This window comes from Eschrichtius robustus, chromosome 8 (assembly GCF_028021215.1).
Source record: "Eschrichtius robustus isolate mEscRob2 chromosome 8, mEscRob2.pri, whole genome shotgun sequence".
Classification (NCBI taxonomy): domain Eukaryota; kingdom Metazoa; phylum Chordata; class Mammalia; order Artiodactyla; family Eschrichtiidae; genus Eschrichtius; species Eschrichtius robustus.
The window spans coordinates 165,728-192,368 of NC_090831.1; positions in this window are offsets into that span (position 1 = coordinate 165,728).

Below are 26,641 nucleotides of genomic sequence, written 5' to 3' on the forward strand. Positions count from 1 at the left end.
ATGACATCACAATTCTCCATGACACTTGTCATCACAATGTTCCATGGCTCTTCCAATCACAATGATCCATGACCCCTTTCCTCACAATGCTCCTGTGCCACTTTCATCACACTGCTCCATGCCACTTGTCATCACAATGCACCAGGCCCTTGTCAGCACAATGCTCCTTGGCCCCTGTCATCAAAATGCTTCATGCCCTTGTCATCACAATGTTCTAGACCTCTTCTCATCACAATGCCCCATGCCCGTGTCAACACAATGCTCCACGCCCCCTGCCATCACAATTCTATATTACCCTTGTCATCACAATGCTCCATGCCCTTGTCATCTCACTGCTTCAAGAACTTTGTCATCACAATGTTCCATGACCCCTTTCATCACAATGTTCCATGACACTTGTCATCACATTGCCCCATGACGCCTGTCATCACAATGCTCCATGGCCTTTCTCATCACAATGCTCCTTGAACCGTGTCAACACAGTACTTCAAGAACCTTGTTATCACAATGTTCCATGACACCTGTTATCACAATGCTATATGACCCATGTCATCACAATGCTCCATGCCCTTGTTATCACAATGCTCCATGACCCCTGTCATCACAATGCTGCATGACACTTGGCATCACAATGCCCCATGACACCTGTCATCACAATCCTCCATGGCCCCTGTCATCAAAGTGCTCCATGATATCTTTCTTCACAATTCTAGATGACCACTGTCATCACAATGCCCCATGACACCTGTCTTCACATTTCGCCATGGCCCTTGTCATAGCAATGCTCCATGAACCGTGTCATCACAATATTCCAGGACACTTGCCGTCACAATGATCTTTGACCACATTCATCTGAGTACTCCATGGCCTAGGTATTAACAATTTTTCATGGTCCCTGAAATCCAATTGTTCCATGTTCCCTTTCTTCACAATGCTCCATGACCACTGTCAACACAATGTCCCATGACGCCTGTCATCACAATGCTCCATGGCCCCTATCATCACTATGCTCCATGATCCCTGTCATCACAATGTCCTAGAACAATTGTCGTCACAATGCTCCGTGACCCCTGTAATCGCAATGCTCCATTCCCTTTTCATCACAGTGCTACAGAATTCTTGTCATCACAATAATCCATAACCGTGTCATCACAATGCTCCATGACCCCTGTCCTCACAATGCTCCACGACACTTGTCATCACAATGCTCCATGCCCTTGTCATCACACTGCTTCAAGAACTTTGTCATCACAATGTTCCATGACCCCTTTCATCACAATGTTCCATGACACTTGTCATCACATTGCCCCATGACCCCTGTCATCACAATGCTCTATGGCCTTTCTCATCACAATGCTCCCTGAACCGTGTCAACACAGTGCTTCAAGAACCTTGTTATCACAATGTTCCATGACACCTGTTATCACAATGCTATATGACCCATATCATCACAATGCTCCATGCCCTTGTTCTCACAATGCTCCATGACGCCTGTCATCACAATGCTGCATGACACTTGGCATCACAATGTTCAATGATCCCTGTAATCACAATGATCCATGACCCTTGTCATCACAATGTTGCATGATACCTGTCATCAAAATTTTCCATAACCACTCTCATCCCATGGCTCCAGGACCCTATTCATCAAAATGCTCCATGCCCCATGACATCACAATGCCCCATGACTCCTGTCATCACAATGCGCCATGCCATTTGTTTGTCATCACAATGCTCCGTGACCCCTGTCATCACAATGCTCGATGACCCTTGTCATCACAATGCTCCCGGCCATTGTCATCACAATGCTCCAGAACACTTGTCATCATAATGCTCCATGTACTTGTCATCACAATGCTCCATGACACTTGTCATCACAATGTCCTATGGCCCCTGTCATCACAGTGACCCCTGGTGCTTTTCATCACAGTGCTCCATGACAACATTCATCACCATGCTCCATGACCTTTTTCATCACAATGCTCCAAGGGTCTTCTCGTTACAATGCCACATGTCCCCTTTCATCAAAATGCTCCATGACCATTGTCATCACAATGCACCATCCCCCTATCATCACAATACTCCCTGACGCCTGTAATCGCAATGACCATGAAGCCTTTCATCACAATGCGCCATGGCCCCTATAATCACAGTGCTCCAAAACCCCCTTCATCACAATGCTCCATGCCCTTTTCATCACAATGCTCTAGAACTCTTGTCATGACAATGTTCCATGACCGTGTCAAAACAAGGGTCCATGATCCATGACATCACAATTCTCCATGACACTTGTCATCACAATGTTCCATGGCTCTTCCAATCACAATGATCCATGACCCCTTTCCTCACAATGCTCCTGTGCCACTTTCATCACACTGCTCCATGCCACTTGTCATCACAATGCACCAGGCCCTTGTCAGCACAATGCTCCTTGGCCCCTGTCATCAAAATGCTTCATGCCCTTGTCATCACAATGTTCTAGACCTCTTCTCATCACAATGCCCCATGCCCGTGTCAACACAATGCTCCACGCCCCCTGCCATCACAATTCTATATTACCCTTGTCATCACAATGCTCCATGCCCTTGTCATCTCACTGCTTCAAGAACTTTGTCATCACAATGTTCCATGACCCCTTTCATCACAATGTTCCATGACACTTGTCATCACATTGCCCCATGACGCCTGTCATCACAATGCTCCATGGCCTTTCTCATCACAATGCTCCTTGAACCGTGTCAACACAGTACTTCAAGAACCTTGTTATCACAATGTTCCATGACACCTGTTATCACAATGCTATATGACCCATGTCATCACAATGCTCCATGCCCTTGTTATCACAATGCTCCATGACCCCTGTCATCACAATGCTGCATGACACTTGGCATCACAATGCCCCATAACACCTGTCATCACAATCCTCCATGGCCCCTGTCATCAAAGTGCTCCATGATATCTTTCTTCACAATTCTAGATGACCACTGTCATCACAATGCCCCATGACACCTGTCTTCACATTTCGCCATGGCCCTTGTCATAGCAATGCTCCATGAACCGTGTCATCACAATATTCCAGGACACTTGCCGTCACAATGATCTTTGACCACATTCATCTGAGTACTCCATGGCCTAGGTATTAACAATTTTTCATGGTCCCTGAAATCCAATTGTTCCATGTTCCCTTTCTTCACAATGCTCCATGACCACTGTCAACACAATGTCCCATGATGCCTGTCATCACAATGCTCCATGGCCCCTATCATCACTATGCTCCATGATCCCTGTCATCACAATGTCCTAGAACAATTGTCGTCACAATGCTCCGTGACCCCTGTAATCGCAATGCTCCATTCCCTTTTCATCACAGTGCTACAGAATTCTTGTCATCACAATATTCCATAACCGTGTCATCACAATGCTCCGTGACAACCTGTCATCACAATGCTCCACGACACTTGTCAGCACAATGCTCCATGGCCCTTGTCATCACAGTGACCCCTGGTGCTTTTCATCACAGTGCTCCATGACAACATTCATCACCATGCTCCATGACCTTTTTCATCGCAATGCTCCAAGGGTCTTGTCGTTACAATGCCACATGTCCTCTTTCATATAAATGCTCCATGACCTTTTTCATCACAATTCACCATGCCCCTATCATCACAATACTCCCTGACGCCTGTAATCGCAATGACCATGAAGCCTTTCAGCACAATGCGCCATGGTTTTGTCATCACAATGCTCCATGGCCCCTATAATCACAGTGCTCCAAGACCCCCTTCATCACAATGCTCCATGCCCTTTTCATCACAAAGCTCTAGAACTCTTGTCATCACAATGTTCCATGACCGTGTCAACAAGAGTGTCCATGATGCATGACATCACAATTCTCCATGACCCTTATCATCACAATGTTCCATGGCTCTTCCAATCACAATGATCCATGACCCCTTTCCTCACAATGCTCCTGTGCCCCTTTTATCACAATGCTCCGTGCCACTTGTCATCACAATGCACCATACCCTTGCCGGCACAATGCTCCTTGGCCTGTGTCAACACAATGCTCCACGCCCCCTGCCATCACAATTCTATATTACCCATATCATCACAATGCTGCATGCCCTTGTCATCACACAGCTTCAAGAACTTTGTCATCACAATGTTCCATGACGCTTTTCCTCACAATGCACCATAACACTTGTCATCCCAATGTCCCATGACCCCTGTCATCACAATGCTCCATTGCCCCTGTCATCAGTGTGCTCGATGATATCTTTCTTCACAACTCTAGATGACCACTGTCATCACAATGCACCATGAAAACTGTCAGCACAACTCGCCATGGCCCTTGTCAGCACAATGCTAAAAGAATGGTGTCATCACAATATTCCAGGACACTTGTCATCACAATGATCCATGACCACATTCATCACAATATTCCAGGACACTTGTCATCACAATGCTCGATGACCCTTGTCATCACAATGCTCCCTGCCATTGTCATCACAATGCTCCAGAATTCTTGTCATCATAGTGCTCCATGTCCTTGTCATCACAATGCACCATGCCCTTGTCAGCACAATGCTCCTTGGCCCCTGTCATCAAAATGCTTCGTGCCCTTGTCATCACAATGCTCTAGATCACTTCTCATCACAATGCCCCATGCACGTGTCAACACAATGCTCCACGCCACCTGCCATCAAAATTCTTTATTACCCATGTCATCACAATGCTCCATGCCTTTGTCATCACACTGCTTCAAGAAATTTGTCATCACAATGTTCCATGACCCCTCTCATCACAATGCTCCATGGCCTTTCTCATCACAATGCTCCCTGAACCGTGGCATCACAATGTTCCAGGACAATTGTCATCAAAATGATCCAAGACCACTTGTCATCACAATCCCCAATGACCCATGACATCACAAAGCACCATGTCCTTAGTCATCACAATGATCCCTGAACCGTGTCAACACAGTTCTTCAAGAACCTTGTCTTCACAATATTCCATGACACCTGTTATCACAATGCTATATGACCCATGTCATCACAATGCTCCAAGCCCTTGTTATCACAATGCTCCATGGCCCATGTCATCAAAATGCTGCATGACACTTGGCATCACAATGTTCCATGATCCCTGTAATCACAATAATCCCTGACCCCTTTCCTCACAATAATCCAGAACCCATTTCATCCCAATGCTCCATGCCTCTTGTCATCACAATGCACCAAGACAATTGTCCTCACAATGTTCCATGGCCCCTGTCATCGCAGTGCTCCATGATACATATCTTCATAATTCTAGATGACCACTGTCATCACAATGCCCCATGACACCTGTCTTCACATTTCGCCATGGCCCTTGTCATCTCAATGCTCCATGAATCGTGTCATCACAATATTCCAGGACACATGTCGTCACAATGATCCTTGACCAGATTCATCTGAATACTCCATGGCCTAGGTATTCACAATTTTTCATGGCCCCTGAAATCCAATTGTTCCATGTTCCCTTTCTTCACAATGCTCCCTGACCACTGTCAACACAATGTCCCATGACGCCTGTCATCACAATGCTCCATGGCCCCATTCATAACTATGCTCCATGATCCCTGTCATTACAATGTCCTAGAACAATTGTCGTCACCATGCTCCATGACCCCTGTAATCACAATGCTCCATTCCCTTTTCATCACATTGCTACAGAATTCTTGTCATCACAATAATCCATAACCGTGTCATCACAATGCTCCATGACCCCTGTCCTCACAATGCTCCACGACACTTGTCATCACAATGCTCCATGCCCTTGTCATCACACTGCTTCAAGAACTTTTTCATCACAATGTTCAATGATCCCTGTAATCACAATGATCCATGACCCTTGTCATCACAATGTTGCATGATCACTGTCATCAAAATTTTCCATCACCACTCTCATCCCATGGCTCCAGGACCCTATTCATCAAAATGCTCCATGCCCCTTGACATCACAATGCCCCATGACTCCTGTCATCACAATGCTCCATGGCATTGGTCATCACAATGCTCCATGACCCCTGTCATCACAAAGCTCGATGACCCTTGGCATGACAATGCTGCCTGCCATTGTCATCACAATGCTCCAGATCTCTTGTCATCATGATGCTCCATATACTTGTCATCACAATGCTTCATGACCCTGTCATCACAATTCTCGATGTCCCTTGGCATCACAATGCTCCCTGCCGTTGTCATCACAATGCTCCAGAACTCTTGTCATCATAATGCTCCATGCCCTTGTCATCACACTGCTTCAAGAACTTTGTCATCACAATGTTCCATGACCCCTTTCATCACAATGTTCCATGACACTTGTCATCATAATGCCCCATGACCCCTGTCATCACAATGCTCCATGGCCTTTCTCATCACAATGCTCCCTGAACCGTGTCAACACAGTGCTTCAAGAACCTTGTTATCACAATGTTCCATGACACCTGTTATCACAATGCTATATGACCCATATGATCACAATGCTCCATGCCCTTTTCATCAGAATGCTCTAGAACTCTTGTCATCACAATGTTCCATGACCGTGTCAACACAAGGGTCCATGATCAATGACATTACAATTCTCCATGACTCTTGTCATCACAATGTCCATGGCTCATCCAATCACAATGATCCATGACCCCTTTCCTCACAATGCTCCTGTGCCCCTTTCCTCAAACTGCTCCATGCCACTTGTCATCACAATGCACCATGCCCTTGTCAGCACAATGCTCCTTGGCCCCTGTCATCAAAATGCTTCATGCCCTTGTCATCATAATGCTGTAGATCACTTCTCATCAGAATGCCCCATGCCCGTGTCAACACAATGCTCCACGCCACCTGCCATCACAATTCTATATTACCCATGTCATCACAATGCTCCATGCCCTTGTCATAACACTGCTTCAAGATCTTTGTCATTACAATGTTCCATGACCCCTTTCATCACAATGTTCCATGACACATGTCATCACAATGCCCAATGACCCCTGTCATCACAATGCTCCATGGCCTTTCTCATCACAATGCTCCCTGAACCGGGTCAACACAGTGCTTCAAGAACCTTCTTATCACAATGTTCCATGACACCTGTTATCACAATGCTATATGACCCATATCATCACAATGCTCCATGCCCATGTTATCACAATGCTCCATGATGCCTGTCATCACAATGCTGCATGACACTTGGCATCACAATGTTCAATGATCCCTGTAATCACAATGATCCCTGACACTTGTCATCACAATGTTGCATGATCCCTGTCATCAAAATTTTCCATAACCACTCTCATCCCATGGCTCCAGGACCCAATTCATCAAAATGCTCCATGCCCCTTGACATCACAATGCCCCATGACTCCTGTCATCACAATGCTCCATGGCATTTGTCATCACAATGCTCCATGACCCCTGTCATCACAATGCTCGATGACCCTTGGCTTCACAATGCTCCCTGCCGTTGTCATCACAATGCTCCAGAACACTAGTCATCATAATGCTCAATGTCTTTGTCATCACAATGCTCCATGACACTTGTCATCACAATGTCCCATGAGCCCTGTCATCACAATGCTCCACGGACCCTGTCATCACAGTGCTCCATGATATCTTTCTTCACAATTCTAGATGAACAGTGTCATCAGAATGTGCCATGAAACCTGTCAGCACGACTCGCCATGGCCCTTGTCATCACAATGCTACATGAATGGTGTCATCACACTATTCCAGGACACTTGTCATCACAATGATCCATGACCACATTCATCACAATGCTTCATGACCACTGTCATCACAATGTTCGATGACTTTTGTCATCACAATGCTCCATGCCGTTGTCATCAGAATGTTCCCTGGCCCCTCTAATCACAAAGTTCCATGCCCTTTTAATCACAATGCTCCAGAACTATTGTCATCATAATGTTCCATGGCCGTGTGATCACAATGCTCCATGACACTTGTCATCACAATGTCCCGTGACCCCTGTCATCACAATGCTCCGTGACCCCTGTCATCAAAATTCTCCATGGCCCCTGTCATCACAGTGCTCCATGATATCTTTCTTCACAATTCTAGATGACCACTGTCATCACAATTCCCCATGACACCTGTCTTCACATTTCACCATGGCCCTAATCATCGCAATGCTCCATGAACCGTGTCATCACAATATTCCAGGACACTTGTCGTCACAATGATCCTTGACCACATTCATCTGAATACTCCATGGCCTATGTACTCACAATTTTTCATGGCCCCTGAAATCAAATTGCTCCTTGTTCCCTTTCTTCACAATGCTCCATGACCACTGTCAACACAATGTCTCATGACGCCTGTCATCACAATGCTCCATGGCCCCTTTCATAACTATGCTCCATGATCCGTGTCATCACAATGTTTTAGAACAATTTACATCACAATGCTCCATGACCCCTGTCATCACAAAGCTACACGACAATTGTCCTCACAATGTTCCATGGCCCCTGTCATCACAGTGCTCCATGATACATATCTTCATAATTCTAGATGACCACTGTCTTCACAATGCCCCATGACACCTGTCTTCACATTTCGCCATGGCCCTTGTCATCTCAATGCTCCATGGCCCCTGTCATCACAGTGCTCCATGGCCCCTGTCATCACAGTGCTCCATGATATCTTTCTTCACAATTCTAAATGACCACTGTCATCACAATGCCCCATGACACCTGTCTTCACATTTCGCCATGGCCCTTGTCATCGCAATGCTCCATGAACCGTGTCATCACAATATTCCAGGACACTTGTCGTCACAATGATCCTTGTCCACATTCATCTGAATACTCCATGGCCTATGTATTCACAATTTTTCATGTCCCCTGAAATCCAATTGCTCCATGTTCCCTTTCTTCACAATGCTCCATTACCACTGTCAACACAATGTCCCATGACGCCTGTCATCACAATGCTCCATGACCCCTGTCCTCACAATGCTCCACGACACTTGTCATCACAAAGCTCCATGCCCTTGTCATCACACTGCTTCAAGAACTTTTTCATCACAATGTTCAATGATCCCTGTAATCACAATGATCCATGACCCTTGTCATCACAATGTTGCATGATCACTGTCATCAAAATTTTCCATCACCACTCTCATCCCATGGCTCCAGGACCCTATTCATCAAAATGCTCCATGCCCCTTGACATCACAATGCCCCATGACTCCTGTCATCACAATGCTCCATGGCATTGGTCATCACAATGCTCCATGACCCCTGTCATCACAATGCTCGATGACCCTTGGCATCACAATGCTGCCTGCCGTTGTCATCACAATGCTCCAGATCTTTTGTCATCATGATGCTCCATATACTTGTCATCACAATGCTTCATGACCCTGTCATCACAATTCTCGATGTCCCTTGGCATCACAATGCTCCCTGCCGTTGTCATCACAATGCTCCAGAACTCTTGTCATCATAATGCTCCATGCCCTTGTCATCACACTGCTTCAAGAACTTTGTCATCACAATGTTCCATGACCCCTTTCATCACAAAGTTCCATGACACTTGTCATCATAATGCCCCATGACCCCTGTCATCACAATGCTCCATGGCCTTTCTCATCACAGTGCTCCCTGAACCGTGTCAACACAGTGCTTCAAGAACCTTGTTATCACAATGTTCCATGACACCTGTTATCACAATGCTATATGACCCATATGATCACAATGCTCCATGCCCTTTTCATCAGAATGCTCTAGAACTCTTGTCATCACAATGTTCCATGACCGTGTCAACACAAGGGTCCATGATCAATGACATTACAATTCTCCATGACTCTTGTCATCACAATGTCCATGGCTCATCCAATCACAATGATCCATGACCCCTTTCCTCACAATGCTCCTGTGCCCCTTTCCTCAAACTGCTCCATGCCACTTGTCATCACAATGCACCATGCCCTTGTCAGCACAATGCTCCTTGGCCCCTGTCATCAAAATGCTTCATGCCCTTGTCATCATAATGCTGTAGATCACTTCTCATCAGAATGCCCCATGCCCGTGTCAACACAATGCTCCACGCCACCTGCCATCACAATTCTATATTACCCATGTCATCACAATGCTCCATGCCCTTGTCATAACACTGCTTCAAGAACTTTGTCATTACAATGTTCCATGACCCCTTTCATCACAATGTTCCATGACACATGTCATCACAATGCCCAATGACCCCTGTCATCACAATGCTCCATGGCCTTTCTCATCACAATGCTCCCTGAACCGGGTCAACACAGTGCTTCAAGAACCTTCTTATCACAATGTTCCATGACACCTGTTATCACAATGCTATATGACCCATATCATCACAATGCTCCATGCCCATGTTATCACAATGCTCCATGATGCCTGTCATCACAATGCTGCATGACACTTGGCATCACAATGTTCAATGATCCCTGTAATCACAATGATCCCTGACACTTGTCATCACAATGTTGCATGATCCCTGTCATCAAAATTTTCCATAACCACTCTCATCCCATGGCTCCAGGACCCAATTCATCAAAATGCTCCATGCCCCTTGACATCACAATGCCCCATGACTCCTGTCATCACAATGCTCCATGGCATTTGTCATCACAATGCTCCATGACCCCTGTCATCACAATGCTCGATGACCCTTGGCTTCACAATGCTCCCTGCCGTTGTCATCACAATGCTCCAGAACACTAGTCATCATAATGCTCAATGTCTTTGTCATCACAATGCTCCATGACACTTGTCATCACAATGTCCCATTAGCCCTGTCATCACAATGCTCCACGGACCCTGTCATCACAGTGCTCCATGATATCTTTCTTCACAATTCTAGATGAACAGTGTCATCAGAATGTGCCATGAAACCTGTCAGCACGACTCGCCATGGCCCTTGTCATCACAATGCTACATGAATGGTGTCATCACACTATTCCAGGACACTTGTCATCACAATGATCCATGACCACATTCATCACAATGCTTCATGACCACTGTCATCACAATGTTCGATGACTTTTGTCATCACAATGCTCCCTGCCATTGTCATCACAATGCTCCAGAATTCTTGTCATCATAGTGCTCCATGTCCTTGTCATCACAATGCACCATGCCCTTGTCAGCACAATGCTCCTTGGCCCCTGTCATCAAAATGCTTCGTGCCCTTGTCATCACAATGCTCTAGATCACTTCTCATCACAATGCCCCATGCACGTGTCAACACAATGCTCCACGCCACCTGCCATCAAAATTCTTTATTACCCATGTCATCACAATGCTCCATGCCCTTGTCATCACACTGCTTCAAGAACTTTGTCATCACAATGTTCCATGACCCCTTTCATCACAATGTTCCATGACACTTGTCATCAAAATGCCCCATGACCCCTGTCATCACAATGCTGAATGGCCTTTCTCATCACAATGCTCCCTGAACCGTGGCATCACAATGTTCCAGGACAATTGTCATCAAAATTATCCATGACCACTTGTCATCACAATGCACCATGTCCTTAGTCATCACAGTGCTCCCTGAACCGTGTCAACTCAGTGCTTCAAGAACCTTGTCATCACAATGTTCCATGACACCTGTTATCACAATGCTATATGACCCATGTCATCACAATTCTCCATGCCCTTGTTATCACAATGCTCCATGAACCCTGTCATCACAATGCTGCATGACACTTGGCATCACAATGTTCCATGATCCCTGTAATCACAATGATCCATGACCCCTTTCCTCACAATAATCCAGAACACATTTCATCCCAATGCTCCATGCCTCTTGTCATCACAATGCACCAAGACAATTGTCCTCACAATGTTCCATGGCCCCTGTCATCACAGTGCTCCATGATACATATCTTCATAATTCTAGATGACCACTGTCATCACAATGCCCCATGACACCTGTCTTCACATTTCGCCATGGCCCTTGTCATCTCAATGCTCCATGGCCCCTGTCATCACAGTGCTCCATGGCCCCTGTCATCACAGTGCTCCATGATATCTTTCTTCACAATTCTAAATGACCACTGTCATCACAATGCCCCATGACACCTGTCTTCACATTTCGCCATGGCCCTTGTCATCGCAATGCTCCATGAACCGTGTCATCACAATATTCCAGGACACTTGTCGTCACAATGATCCTTGTCCACATTCATCTGAATACTCCATGGCCTATGTATTCACAATTTTTCATGTCCCCTGAAATCCAATTGCTCCATGTTCCCTTTCTTCACAATGCTCCATTACCACTGTCAACACAATGTCCCATGACGCCTGTCATCACAATGCTCCATGGCCCCTTTCATCACTATGCTCCATGATCCCTGTCATCACAATATTCTAGAACAATTGTCATCACAGTGCTCCATGACCCCTGTCATCACAATGCTCCATTCCCTTTTCATCACAGTGCTACAGAATTCTTGTCATCACAATAATCCATAACCGTGTCATCACAATGCTCCATGACACCTGTCCTCACAATGCTCCACGACACTTGTCATCACAATGTCCTATGGCCCCTGTCATCACAGTGACCCCTGGTGCTTTTCATCACAGTGCTCCATGACAACATTCATCACCATGCTCCATGACCTTTTTCATCACAATGCTCCAAGGGTCTTCTCGTTACAATGCCACATGTCCCCTTTCATGAAAATGCTCCATGACCATTGTCATCACAATGCACCATCCCCCTATCATCACAATACTCCCTGACGCCTGTAATCGCAATGACCATGAAGCCTTTCATCACAATGCGCCATGGCCCCTATAATCACAGTGCTCCAAAACCCCCTTCATCACAATGCTCCATGCCCTTTTCATCACAATGCTCTAGAACTCTTGTCATGACAATGTTCCATGACCGTGTCAAAACAAGGGTCCATGATCCATGACATCACAATTCTCCATGACACTTGTCATCACAATGTTCCATGGCTCTTCCAATCACAATGATCCATGACCCCTTTCCTCACAATGCTCCTGTGCCACTTTCATCACACTGCTCCATGCCACTTGTCATCACAATGCACCAGGCCCTTGTCAGCACAATGCTCCTTGGCCCCTGTCATCAAAATGCTTCATGCCCTTGTCATCACAATGTTCTAGACCTCTTCTCATCACAATGCCCCATGCCCGTGTCAACACAATGCTCCACGCCCCCTGCCATCACAATTCTATATTACCCTTGTCATCACAATGCTCCATGCCCTTGTCATCTCACTGCTTCAAGAACTTTGTCATCACAATGTTCCATGACCCCTTTCATCACAATGTTCCATGACACTTGTCATCACATTGCCCCATGACGCCTGTCATCACAATGCTCCATGGCCTTTCTCATCACAATGCTCCTTGAACCGTGTCAACACAGTACTTCAAGAACCTTGTTATCACAATGTTCCATGACACCTGTTATCACAATGCTATATGACCCATGTCATCACAATGCTCCATGCCCTTGTTATCACAATGCTCCATGACCCCTGTCATCACAATGCTGCATGACACTTGGCATCACAATGCCCCATGACACCTGTCATCACAATCCTCCATGGCCCCTGTCATCAAAGTGCTCCATGATATCTTTCTTCACAATTCTAGATGACCACTGTCATCACAATGCCCCATGACACCTGTCTTCACATTTCGCCATGGCCCTTGTCATAGCAATGCTCCATGAACCGTGTCATCACAATATTCCAGGACACTTGCCGTCACAATGATCTTTGACCACATTCATCTGAGTACTCCATGGCCTAGGTATTAACAATTTTTCATGGTCCCTGAAATCCAATTGTTCCATGTTCCCTTTCTTCACAATGCTCCATGACCACTGTCAACACAATGTCCCATGACGCCTGTCATCACAATGCTCCATGGCCCCTATCATCACTATGCTCCATGATCCCTGTCATCACAATGTCCTAGAACAATTGTCGTCACAATGCTCCGTGACCCCTGTAATCGCAATGCTCCATTCCCTTTTCATCACAGTGCTACAGAATTCTTGTCATCACAATATTCCATAACCGTGTCATCACAATGCTCCGTGACAACCTGTCATCACAATGCTCCACGACACTTGTCAGCACAATGCTCCATGGCCCTTGTCATCACAGTGACCCCTGGTGCTTTTCATCACAGTGCTCCATGACAACATTCATCACCATGCTCCATGACCTTTTTCATCGCAATGCTCCAAGGGTCTTGTCGTTACAATGCCACATGTCCTCTTTCATATAAATGCTCCATGACCTTTTTCATCACAATTCACCATGCCCCTATCATCACAATACTCCCTGACGCCTGTAATCGCAATGACCATGAAGCCTTTCAGCACAATGCGCCATGGTTTTGTCATCACAATGCTCCATGGCCCCTATAATCACAGTGCTCCAAGACCCCCTTCATCACAATGCTCCATGCCCTTTTCATCACAAAGCTCTAGAACTCTTGTCATCACAATGTTCCATGACCGTGTCAACAAGAGTGTCCATGATGCATGACATCACAATTCTCCATGACCCTTATCATCACAATGTTCCATGGCTCTTCCAATCACAATGATCCATGACCCCTTTCCTCACAATGCTCCTGTGCCCCTTTTATCACAATGCTCCGTGCCACTTGTCATCACAATGCACCATACCCTTGCCGGCACAATGCTCCTTGGCCTGTGTCAACACAATGCTCCACGCCCCCTGCCATCACAATTCTATATTACCCATATCATCACAATGCTGCATGCCCTTGTCATCACACAGCTTCAAGAACTTTGTCATCACAATGTTCCATGACGCTTTTCCTCACAATGCACCATAACACTTGTCATCCCAATGTCCCATGACCCCTGTCATCACAATGCTCCATTGCCCCTGTCATCAGTGTGCTCGATGATATCTTTCTTCACAACTCTAGATGACCACTGTCATCACAATGCACCATGAAAACTGTCAGCACAACTCGCCATGGCCCTTGTCAGCACAATGCTAAAAGAATGGTGTCATCACAATATTCCAGGACACTTGTCATCACAATGATCCATGACCACATTCATCACAATATTCCAGGACACTTGTCATCACAATGCTCGATGACCCTTGTCATCACAATGCTCCCTGCCATTGTCATCACAATGCTCCAGAATTCTTGTCATCATAGTGCTCCATGTCCTTGTCATCACAATGCACCATGCCCTTGTCAGCACAATGCTCCTTGGCCCCTGTCATCAAAATGCTTCGTGCCCTTGTCATCACAATGCTCTAGATCACTTCTCATCACAATGCCCCATGCACGTGTCAACACAATGCTCCACGCCACCTGCCATCAAAATTCTTTATTACCCATGTCATCACAATGCTCCATGCCTTTGTCATCACACTGCTTCAAGAAATTTGTCATCACAATGTTCCATGACCCCTCTCATCACAATGCTCCATGGCCTTTCTCATCACAATGCTCCCTGAACCGTGGCATCACAATGTTCCAGGACAATTGTCATCAAAATGATCCAAGACCACTTGTCATCACAATCCCCAATGACCCATGACATCACAAAGCACCATGTCCTTAGTCATCACAATGATCCCTGAACCGTGTCAACACAGTTCTTCAAGAACCTTGTCTTCACAATATTCCATGACACCTGTTATCACAATGCTATATGACCCATGTCATCACAATGCTCCAAGCCCTTGTTATCACAATGCTCCATGGCCCATGTCATCAAAATGCTGCATGACACTTGGCATCACAATGTTCCATGATCCCTGTAATCACAATAATCCCTGACCCCTTTCCTCACAATAATCCAGAACCCATTTCATCCCAATGCTCCATGCCTCTTGTCATCACAATGCACCAAGACAATTGTCCTCACAATGTTCCATGGCCCCTGTCATCGCAGTGCTCCATGATACATATCTTCATAATTCTAGATGACCACTGTCATCACAATGCCCCATGACACCTGTCTTCACATTTCGCCATGGCCCTTGTCATCTCAATGCTCCATGAATCGTGTCATCACAATATTCCAGGACACATGTCGTCACAATGATCCTTGACCAGATTCATCTGAATACTCCATGGCCTAGGTATTCACAATTTTTCATGGCCCCTGAAATCCAATTGTTCCATGTTCCCTTTCTTCACAATGCTCCCTGACCACTGTCAACACAATGTCCCATGACGCCTGTCATCACAATGCTCCATGGCCCCATTCATAACTATGCTCCATGATCCCTGTCATTACAATGTCCTAGAACAATTGTCGTCACCATGCTCCATGACCCCTGTAATCACAATCCTCCATTCCCTTTTCATCACATTGCTACAGAATTCTTGTCATCACAATAATCCATAACCGTGTCATCACAATGCTCCATGACCCCTGTCCTCACAATGCTCCACGACACTTGTCATCACAATGCTCCATGCCCTTGTCATCACACTGCTTCAAGAACTTTTTCATCACAATGTTCAATGATCCCTGTAATCACAATGATCCATGACCCTTGTCATCACAATGTTGCATGATCACTGTCATCAAAATTTTCCATCACCACTCTCATCCCATGGCTCCAGGACCCTATTCATCAAAATGCTCCATGCCCCTTGACATCACAATGCCCCATGACTCCTGTCATCACAATGCTCCATGGCATTGGTCATCACAATGCTCCATGACCCCTGTCATCACAAAGCTCGATGACCCTTGGCATGACAATGCTGCCTGCCGTTGTCATCACAATGCTCCAGATCTCTTGTCATCATGATGCTCCATATACTTGTCATCACAATGCTTCATGACCCTGTCATCACAATTCTCGATGTCCCTTGGCATCACAATGCTCCCTGCCGTTGTCATCACAATGCTCCAGAACTCTTGTCATCATAATGCTCCATGCCCTTGTCATCACACTGCTTCAAGAACTTTGTCATCACAATGTTCCATGACCCCTTTCATCACAATGTTCCATGACACTTGTCATCATAATGCCCCATGACCCCTGTCATCACAATGCTCCATGGCCTTTCTCATCACAATGCTCCCTGAACCGTGTCAACACAGTGCTTCAAGAACCTTGTTATCACAATGTTCCATGACACCTGTTATCACAATGCTATATGACCCATATGATCACAATGCTCCATGCCCTTTTCATCAGAATGCTCTAGAACTCTTGTCATCACAATGTTCCATGACCGTGTCAACACAAGGGTCCATGATCAATGACATTACAATTCTCCATGACTCTTGTCATCACAATGTCCATGGCTCATCCAATCACAATGATCCATGACCCCTTTCCTCACAATGCTCCTGTGCCCCTTTCCTCAAACTGCTCCATGCCACTTGTCATCACAATGCACCATGCCCTTGTCAGCACAATGCTCCTTGGCCCCTGTCATCAAAATGCTTCATGCCCTTGTCATCATAATGCTGTAGATCACTTCTCATCAGAATGCCCCATGCCCGTGTCAACACAATGCTCCACGCCACCTGCCATCACAATTCTATATTACCCATGTCATCACAATGCTCCATGCCCTTGTCATAACACTGCTTCAAGAACTTTGTCATTACAATGTTCCATGACCCCTTTCATCACAATGTTCCATGACACATGTCATCACAATGCCCAATGACCCCTGTCATCACAATGCTCCATGGCCTTTCTCATCACAATGCTCCCTGAACCGGGTCAACACAGTGCTTCAAGAACCTTGTTATCACAATGTTCCATGACACCTGTTATCACAATGCTATATGACCCATATCATCACAATGCTCCATGCCCATGTTATCACAATGCTCCATGATGCCTGTCATCACAATGCTGCATGACACTTGGCATCACAATGTTCAATGATCCCTGTAATCACAATGATCCCTGACACTTGTCATCACAATGTTGCATGATCCCTGTCATCAAAATTTTCCATAACCACTCTCATCCCATGGCTCCAGGACCCAATTCATCAAAATGCTCCATGCCCCTTGACATCACAATGCCCCATGACTCCTGTCATCACAATGCTCCATGGCATTTGTCATCACAATGCTCCATGACCCCTGTCATCACAATGCTCGATGACCCTTGGCTTCACAATGCTCCCTGCCGTTGTCATCACAATGCTCCAGAACACTAGTCATCATAATGCTCAATGTCTTTGTCATCACAATGCTCCATGACACTTGTCATCACAATGTCCCATGAGCCCTGTCATCACAATGCTCCACGGACCCTGTCATCACAGTGCTCCATGATATCTTTCTTCACAATTCTAGATGAACAGTGTCATCAGAATGTGCCATGAAACCTGTCAGCACGACTCGCCATGGCCCTTGTCATCACAATGCTACATGAATGGTGTCATCACACTATTCCAGGACACTTGTCATCACAATGATCCATGACCACATTCATCACAATGCTTCATGACCACTGTCATCACAATGTTCGATGACTTTTGTCATCACAATGCTCCATGCCGTTGTCATCAGAATGTTCCCTGGCCCCTCTAATCACAAAGTTCCATGCCCTTTTAATCACAATGCTCCAGAACTATTGTCATCATAATGTTCCATGGCCGTGTGATCACAATGCTCCATGACACTTGTCATCACAATGTCCCGTGACCCCTGTCATCACAATGCTCCGTGACCCCTGTCATCAAAATTCTCCATGGCCCCTGTCATCACAGTGCTCCATGATATCTTTCTTCACAATTCTAGATGACCACTGTCATCACAATTCCCCATGACACCTGTCTTCACATTTCACCATGGCCCTAATCATAGCAATGCTCCATGAACCGTGTCATCACAATATTCCAGGACACTTGTCGTCACAATGATCCTTGACCACATTCATCTGAATACTCCATGGCCTATGTACTCACAATTTTTCATGGCCCCTGAAATCAAATTGCTCCTTGTTCCCTTTCTTCACAATGCTCCATGACCACTGTCAACACAATGTCTCATGACGCCTGTCATCACAATGCTCCATGGCCCCTTTCATAACTATGCTCCATGATCCGTGTCATCACAATGTTTTAGAACAATTTACATCACAATGCTCCATGACCCCTGTCATCACAATGCTACACGACAATTGTCCTCACAATGTTCCATGGCCCCTGTCATCACAGTGCTCCATGATACATATCTTCATAATTCTAGATGACCACTGTCTTCACAATGCCCCATGACACCTGTCTTCACATTTCGCCATGGCCCTTGTCATCTCAATGCTCCATGGCCCCTGTCATCACAGTGCTCCATGGCCCCTGTCATCACAGTGCTCCATGATATCTTTCTTCACAATTCTAAATGACCACTGTCATCACAATGCCCCATGACACCTGTCTTCACATTTCGCCATGGCCCTTGTCATCGCAATGCTCCATGAACCGTGTCATCACAATATTCCAGGACACTTGTCGTCACAATGATCCTTGTCCACATTCATCTGAATACTCCATGGCCTATGTATTCACAATTTTTCATGTCCCCTGAAATCCAATTGCTCCATGTTCCCTTTCTTCACAATGCTCCATTACCACTGTCAACACAATGTCCCATGACGCCTGTCATCACAATGCTCCATGACCCCTGTCCTCACAATGCTCCACGACACTTGTCATCACAATGCTCCATGCCCTTGTCATCACACTGCTTCAAGAACTTTTTCATCACAATGTTCAATGATCCCTGTAATCACAATGATCCATGACCCTTGTCATCACAATGTTGCATGATCACTGTCATCAAAATTTTCCATCACCACTCTCATCCCATGGCTCCAGGACCCTATTCATCAAAATGCTCCATGCCCCTTGACATCACAATGCCCCATGACTCCTGTCATCACAATGCTCCATGGCATTGGTCATCACAATGCTCCATGACCCCTGTCATCACAAAGCTCGATGACCCTTGGCATGACAATGCTGCCTGCCGTTGTCATCACAATGCTCCAGATCTCTTGTCATCATGATGCTCCATATACTTGTCATCACAATGCTTCATGACCCTGTCATCACAATGCTCGATTACCCTTGGCATCACAATGCTGCCTGCCGTTGTCATCACAATGCTCCAGATCTTTTGTCATCATGATGCTCCATATACTTGTCATCACAATGCTTCATGACCCTGTCATCACAATTCTCGATGTCCCTTGGCATCACAATGCTCCCTGCCGTTGTCATCACAATGCTCCAGAACTCTTGTCATCATAATGCTCCATGCCCTTGTCATCACACTGCTTCAAGAACTTTGTCATCACAATGTTCCATGACCCCTTTCATCACAAAGTTCCATGACACTTGTCATCATAATGCCCCATGACCCCTGTCATCACAATGCTCCATGGCCTTTCTCATCACAGTGCTCCCTGAACCGTGTCAACACAGTGCTTCAAGAACCTTGTTATCACAATGTTCCATGACACCTGTTATCACAATGCTATATGACCCATATGATCACAATGCTCCATGCCCTTTTCATCAGAATGCTCTAGAACTCTTGTCATCACAATGTTCCATGACCGTGTCAACACAAGGGTCCATGATCAATGACATTACAATTCTCCATGACTCTTGTCATCACAATGTCCATGGCTCATCCAATCACAATGATCCATGACCCCTTTCCTCACAATGCTCCTGTGCCCCTTTCCTCAAACTGCTCCATGCCACTTGTCATCACAATGCACCATGCCCTTGTCAGCACAATGCTCCTTGGCCCCTGTCATCAAAATGCTTCATGCCCTTGTCATCATAATGCTGTAGATCACTTCTCATCAGAATGCCCCATGCCCGTGTCAACACAATGCTCCACGCCACCTGCCATCACAATTCTATATTACCCATGTCATCACAATGCTCCATGCCCTTGTCATAACACTGCTTCAAGAACTTTGTCATTACAATGTTCCATGACCCCTTTCATCACAATGTTCCATGACACATGTCATCACAATGCCCAATGACCCCTGTCATCACAATGCTCCATGGCCTTTCTCATCACAATGCTCCCTGAACCGGGTCAACACAGTGCTTCAAGAACCTTCTTATCACAATGTTCCATGACACCTGTTATCACAATGCTATATGACCCATATCATCACAATGCTCCATGCCCATGTTATCACAATGCTCCATGATGCCTGTCATCACAATGCTGCATGACACTTGGCATCACAATGTTCAATGATCCCTGTAATCACAATGATCCCTGACACTTGTCATCACAATGTTGCATGATCCCTGTCATCAAAATTTTCCATAACCACTCTCATCCCATGGCTCCAGGACCCAATTCATCAAAATGCTCCATGCCCCTTGACATCACAATGCCCCATGACTCCTGTCATCACAATGCTCCATGGCATTTGTCATCACAATGCTCCATGACCCCTGTCATCACAATGCTCGATGACCCTTGGCTTCACAATGCTCCCTGCCGTTGTCATCACAATGCTCCAGAACACTAGTCATCATAATGCTCAATGTCTTTGTCATCACAATGCTCCATGACACTTGTCATCACAATGTCCCATGAGCCCTGTCATCACAATGCTCCACGGACCCTGTCATCACAGTGCTCCATGATATCTTTCTTCACAATTCTAGATGAACAGTGTCATCAGAATGTGCCATGAAACCTGTCAGCACGACTCGCCATGGCCCTTGTCATCACAATGCTACATGAATGGTGTCATCACACTATTCCAGGACACTTGTCATCACAATGATCCATGACCACATTCATCACAATGCTTCATGACCACTGTCATCACAATGTTCGATGACTTTTGTCATCACAATGCTCCCTGCCATTGTCATCACAATGCTCCAGAATTCTTGTCATCATAGTGCTCCATGTCCTTGTCATCACAATGCACCATGCCCTTGTCAGCACAATGCTCCTTGGCCCCTGTCATCAAAATGCTTCGTGCCCTTGTCATCACAATGCTCTAGATCACTTCTCATCACAATGCCCCATGCACGTGTCAACACAATGCTCCACGCCACCTGCCATCAAAATTCTTTATTACCCATGTCATCACAATGCTCCATGCCCTTGTCATCACACTGCTTCAAGAACTTTGTCATCACAATGTTCCATGACCCCTTTCATCACAATGTTCCATGACACTTGTCATCAAAAGGCCCATGACCCCTGTCATCACAATGCTGAATGGCCTTTCTCATCACAATGCTCCCTGAACCGTGGCATCACAATGTTCCAGGACAATTGTCATCAAAATTATCCATGACCACTTGTCATCACAATGCACCATGTCCTTAGTCATCACAGTGCTCCCTGAACCGTGTCAACACAGTGCTTCAAGAACCTTGTCATCACAATGTTCCATGACACCTGTTATCACAATGCTATATGACCCATGTCATCACAATTCTCCATGCCCTTGTTATCACAATGCTCCATGAACCCTGTCATCACAATGCTGCATGACACTTGGCATCACAATGTTCCATGATCCCTGTAATCACAATGATCCATGACCCCTTTCCTCACAATAATCCAGAACACATTTCATCCCAATGCTCCATGCCTCTTGTCATCACAATGCACCAAGACAATTGTCCTCACAATGTTCCATGGCCCCTGTCATCACAGTGCTCCATGATACATATCTTCATAATTCTAGATGACCACTGTCATCACAATGCCCCATGACACCTGTCTTCACATTTCGCCATGGCCCTTGTCATCTCAATGCTCCATGGCCCCTGTCATCACAGTGCTCCATGGCCCCTGTCATCACAGTGCTCCATGATATCTTTCTTCACAATTCTAAATGACCACTGTCATCACAATGCCCCATGACACCTGTCTTCACATTTCGCCATGGCCCTTGTCATCGCAATGCTCCATGAACCGTGTCATCACAATATTCCAGGACACTTGTCGTCACAATGATCCTTGTCCACATTCATCTGAATACTCCATGGCCTATGTATTCACAATTTTTCATGTCCCCTGAAATCCAATTGCTCCATGTTCCCTTTCTTCACAATGCTCCATTACCACTGTCAACACAATGTCCCATGACGCCTGTCATCACAATGCTCCATGGCCCCTTTCATCACTATGCTCCATGATCCCTGTCATCACAATATTCTAGAACAATTGTCATCACAGTGCTCCATGACCCCTGTCATCACAATGCTCCATTCCCTTTTCATCACAGTGCTACAGAATTCTTGTCATCACAATAATCCATAACCGTGTCATCACAATGCTCCATGACACCTGTCCTCACAATGCTCCACGACACTTGTCATCACAATGCTCCATGGCCCTTGTTATCACAGTGATCCCTGGTGCTTTCCATCACAGTGCTCCATAACAACATTCATCACCATGCTCCAAGAACTTTTTCATCACAATGCTCAAAGGTTCTTTTCGTTACAATGCCACATGTCCCCTTTCATCAAAATGCTCCATGACCATTGTCATCACAATGCACCATGCACCTATCATTACAATACTCCCTGACGCCTGTAATCGCAATGACCATGAAGCCTTTCATCGCAATGCGCCATGGCTTTGTCATCACAATGCTGCACGGCCCCTATAATCACAGTGCTCCAAGACCCCCTTCATCACAATGCTCCATGCCATTTTCATCACAATGCTCTAGAACTCTTGTCATCACAATGTTCCATGACCGTGTCAACACAAGGGTCCATGATCCATGACATCACTATTCTCCATGACCCTTGTCATCACAATGTTCCATGGCTCTTCCAATCACAATGATCCATGACCCCTTTCCTCACAATGCTCCTGTGCCCCTTTCATCACACTGCTCCATGCTGCATGTCATCACAATGCACCATGCCCTTGTCAGCACAATGCTCCTTGGCCCCTCTCATCAAAATGCTTCATTCCGTTGTCATCAGAATTCTCTAGATCACTTCTCATCACAATGCAACGTGCCCATGTCAACACAATGCTCCACGCCCCCTGCCATCAAAATTCTATATTACCCATGTCATCACAATGCTCCATGCCCTTGTCATCACACTGCTTCAAGAACTTTGTCATCACAATGTTCCATGACCCCTTTCATCACAATGTTCCATGACACTTGTCATCACATTGCCCCATGACCCCTGTCATCACAATGCTCTATGGCCTTTCTCATCACAATGCTCCCTGAACCGTGTCAACACAGTGCTTCAAGAACCTTGTTATCACAATGTTCCATGACACCTGTTATCACAATGCTATATGACCCATATCATCACAATGCTCCATGCCCTTGTTCTCACAATGCTCCATGACGCCTGTCATCACAATGCTGCATGACACTTGGCATCACAATGTTCAATGATCCCTGTAATCACAATGATCCATGACCCTTGTCATCACAATGTTGCATGATTCCTGTCATCAAAATTTTCCATAACCACTCTCATCCCATGGCTCCAGGACCCTATTCATCAAAATGCTCCATGCCCCATGACATCACAATGCCCCATGACTCCTGTCATCACAATGCGCCATGCCATTTGTTTGTCATCACAATGCTCCGTGACCCCTGTCATCACAATGCTCGATGACCCTTGTCATCACAATGCTCCCGGCCATTGTCATCACAATGCTCCAGAACACTTGTCATCATAATGCTCCATGTACTTGTCATCACAATGCTCCATGACACTTGTCATCACAATGTCCTATGGCCCCTGTCATCACAGTGACCCCTGGTGCTTTTCATCACAGTGCTCCATGACAACATTCATCACCATGCTCCATGACCTTTTTCATCACAATGCTCCAAGGGTCTTCTCGTTACAATGCCACATGTCCCCTTTCATCAAAATGCTCCATGACCATTGTCATCACAATGCACCATCCCCCTATCATCACAATACTCCCTGACGCCTGTAATCGCAATGACCATGAAGCCTTTCATCACAATGCGCCATGGCCCCTATAATCACAGTGCTCCAAAACCCCCTTCATCACAATGCTCCATGCCCTTTTCATCACAATGCTCTAGAACTCTTGTCATGACAATGTTCCATGACCGTGTCAAAACAAGGGTCCATGATCCATGACATCACAATTCTCCATGACACTTGTCATCACAATGTTCCATGGCTCTTCCAATCACAATGATCCATGACCCCTTTCCTCACAATGCTCCTGTGCCACTTTCATCACACTGCTCCATGCCACTTGTCATCACAATGCACCAGGCCCTTGTCAGCACAATGCTCCTTGGCCCCTGTCATCAAAATGCTTCATGCCCTTGTCATCACAATGTTCTAGACCTCTTCTCATCACAATGCCCCATGCCCGTGTCAACACAATGCTCCACGCCCCCTGCCATCACAATTCTATATTACCCTTGTCATCACAATGCTCCATGCCCTTGTCATCTCACTGCTTCAAGAACTTTGTCATCACAATGTTCCATGACCCCTTTCATCACAATGTTCCATGACACTTGTCATCACATTGCCCCATGACGCCTGTCATCACAATGCTCCATGGCCTTTCTCATCACAATGCTCCTTGAACCGTGTCAACACAGTACTTCAAGAACCTTGTTATCACAATGTTCCATGACACCTGTTATCACAATGCTATATGACCCATGTCATCACAATGCTCCATGCCCTTGTTATCACAATGCTCCATGACCCCTGTCATCACAATGCTGCATGACACTTGGCATCACAATGCCCCATGACACCTGTCATCACAATCCTCCATGGCCCCTGTCATCAAAGTGCTCCATGATATCTTTCTTCACAATTCTAGATGACCACTGTCATCACAATGCCCCATGACACCTGTCTTCACATTTCGCCATGGCCCTTGTCATCTCAATGCTCCATGAATCGTGTCATCACAATATTCCAGGACACATGTCGTCACAATGATCCTTGACCAGATTCATCTGAATACTCCATGGCCTAGGTATTCACAATTTTTCATGGCCCCTGAAATCCAATTGTTCCATGTTCCCTTTCTTCACAATGCTCCCTGACCACTGTCAACACAATGTCCCATGACGCCTGTCATCACAATGCTCCATGGCCCCATTCATAACTATGCTCCATGATCCCTGTCATTACAATGTCCTAGAACAATTGTCGTCACCATGCTCCATGACCCCTGTAATCACAATCCTCCATTCCCTTTTCATCACATTGCTACAGAATTCTTGTCATCACAGTAATCCATAACCGTGTCATCACAATGCTCCATGACCCCTGTCCTCACAATGCTCCACGACACTTGTCATCACAATGCTCCATGCCCTTGTCATCACACTGCTTCAAGAACTTTTTCATCACAATGTTCAATGATCCCTGTAATCACAATGATCCATGACCCTTGTCATCACAATGTTGCATGATCACTGTCATCAAAATTTTCCATCACCACTCTCATCCCATGGCTCCAGGACCCTATTCATCAAAATGCTCCATGCCCCTTGACATCACAATGCCCCATGACTCCTGTCATCACAATGCTCCATGGCATTGGTCATC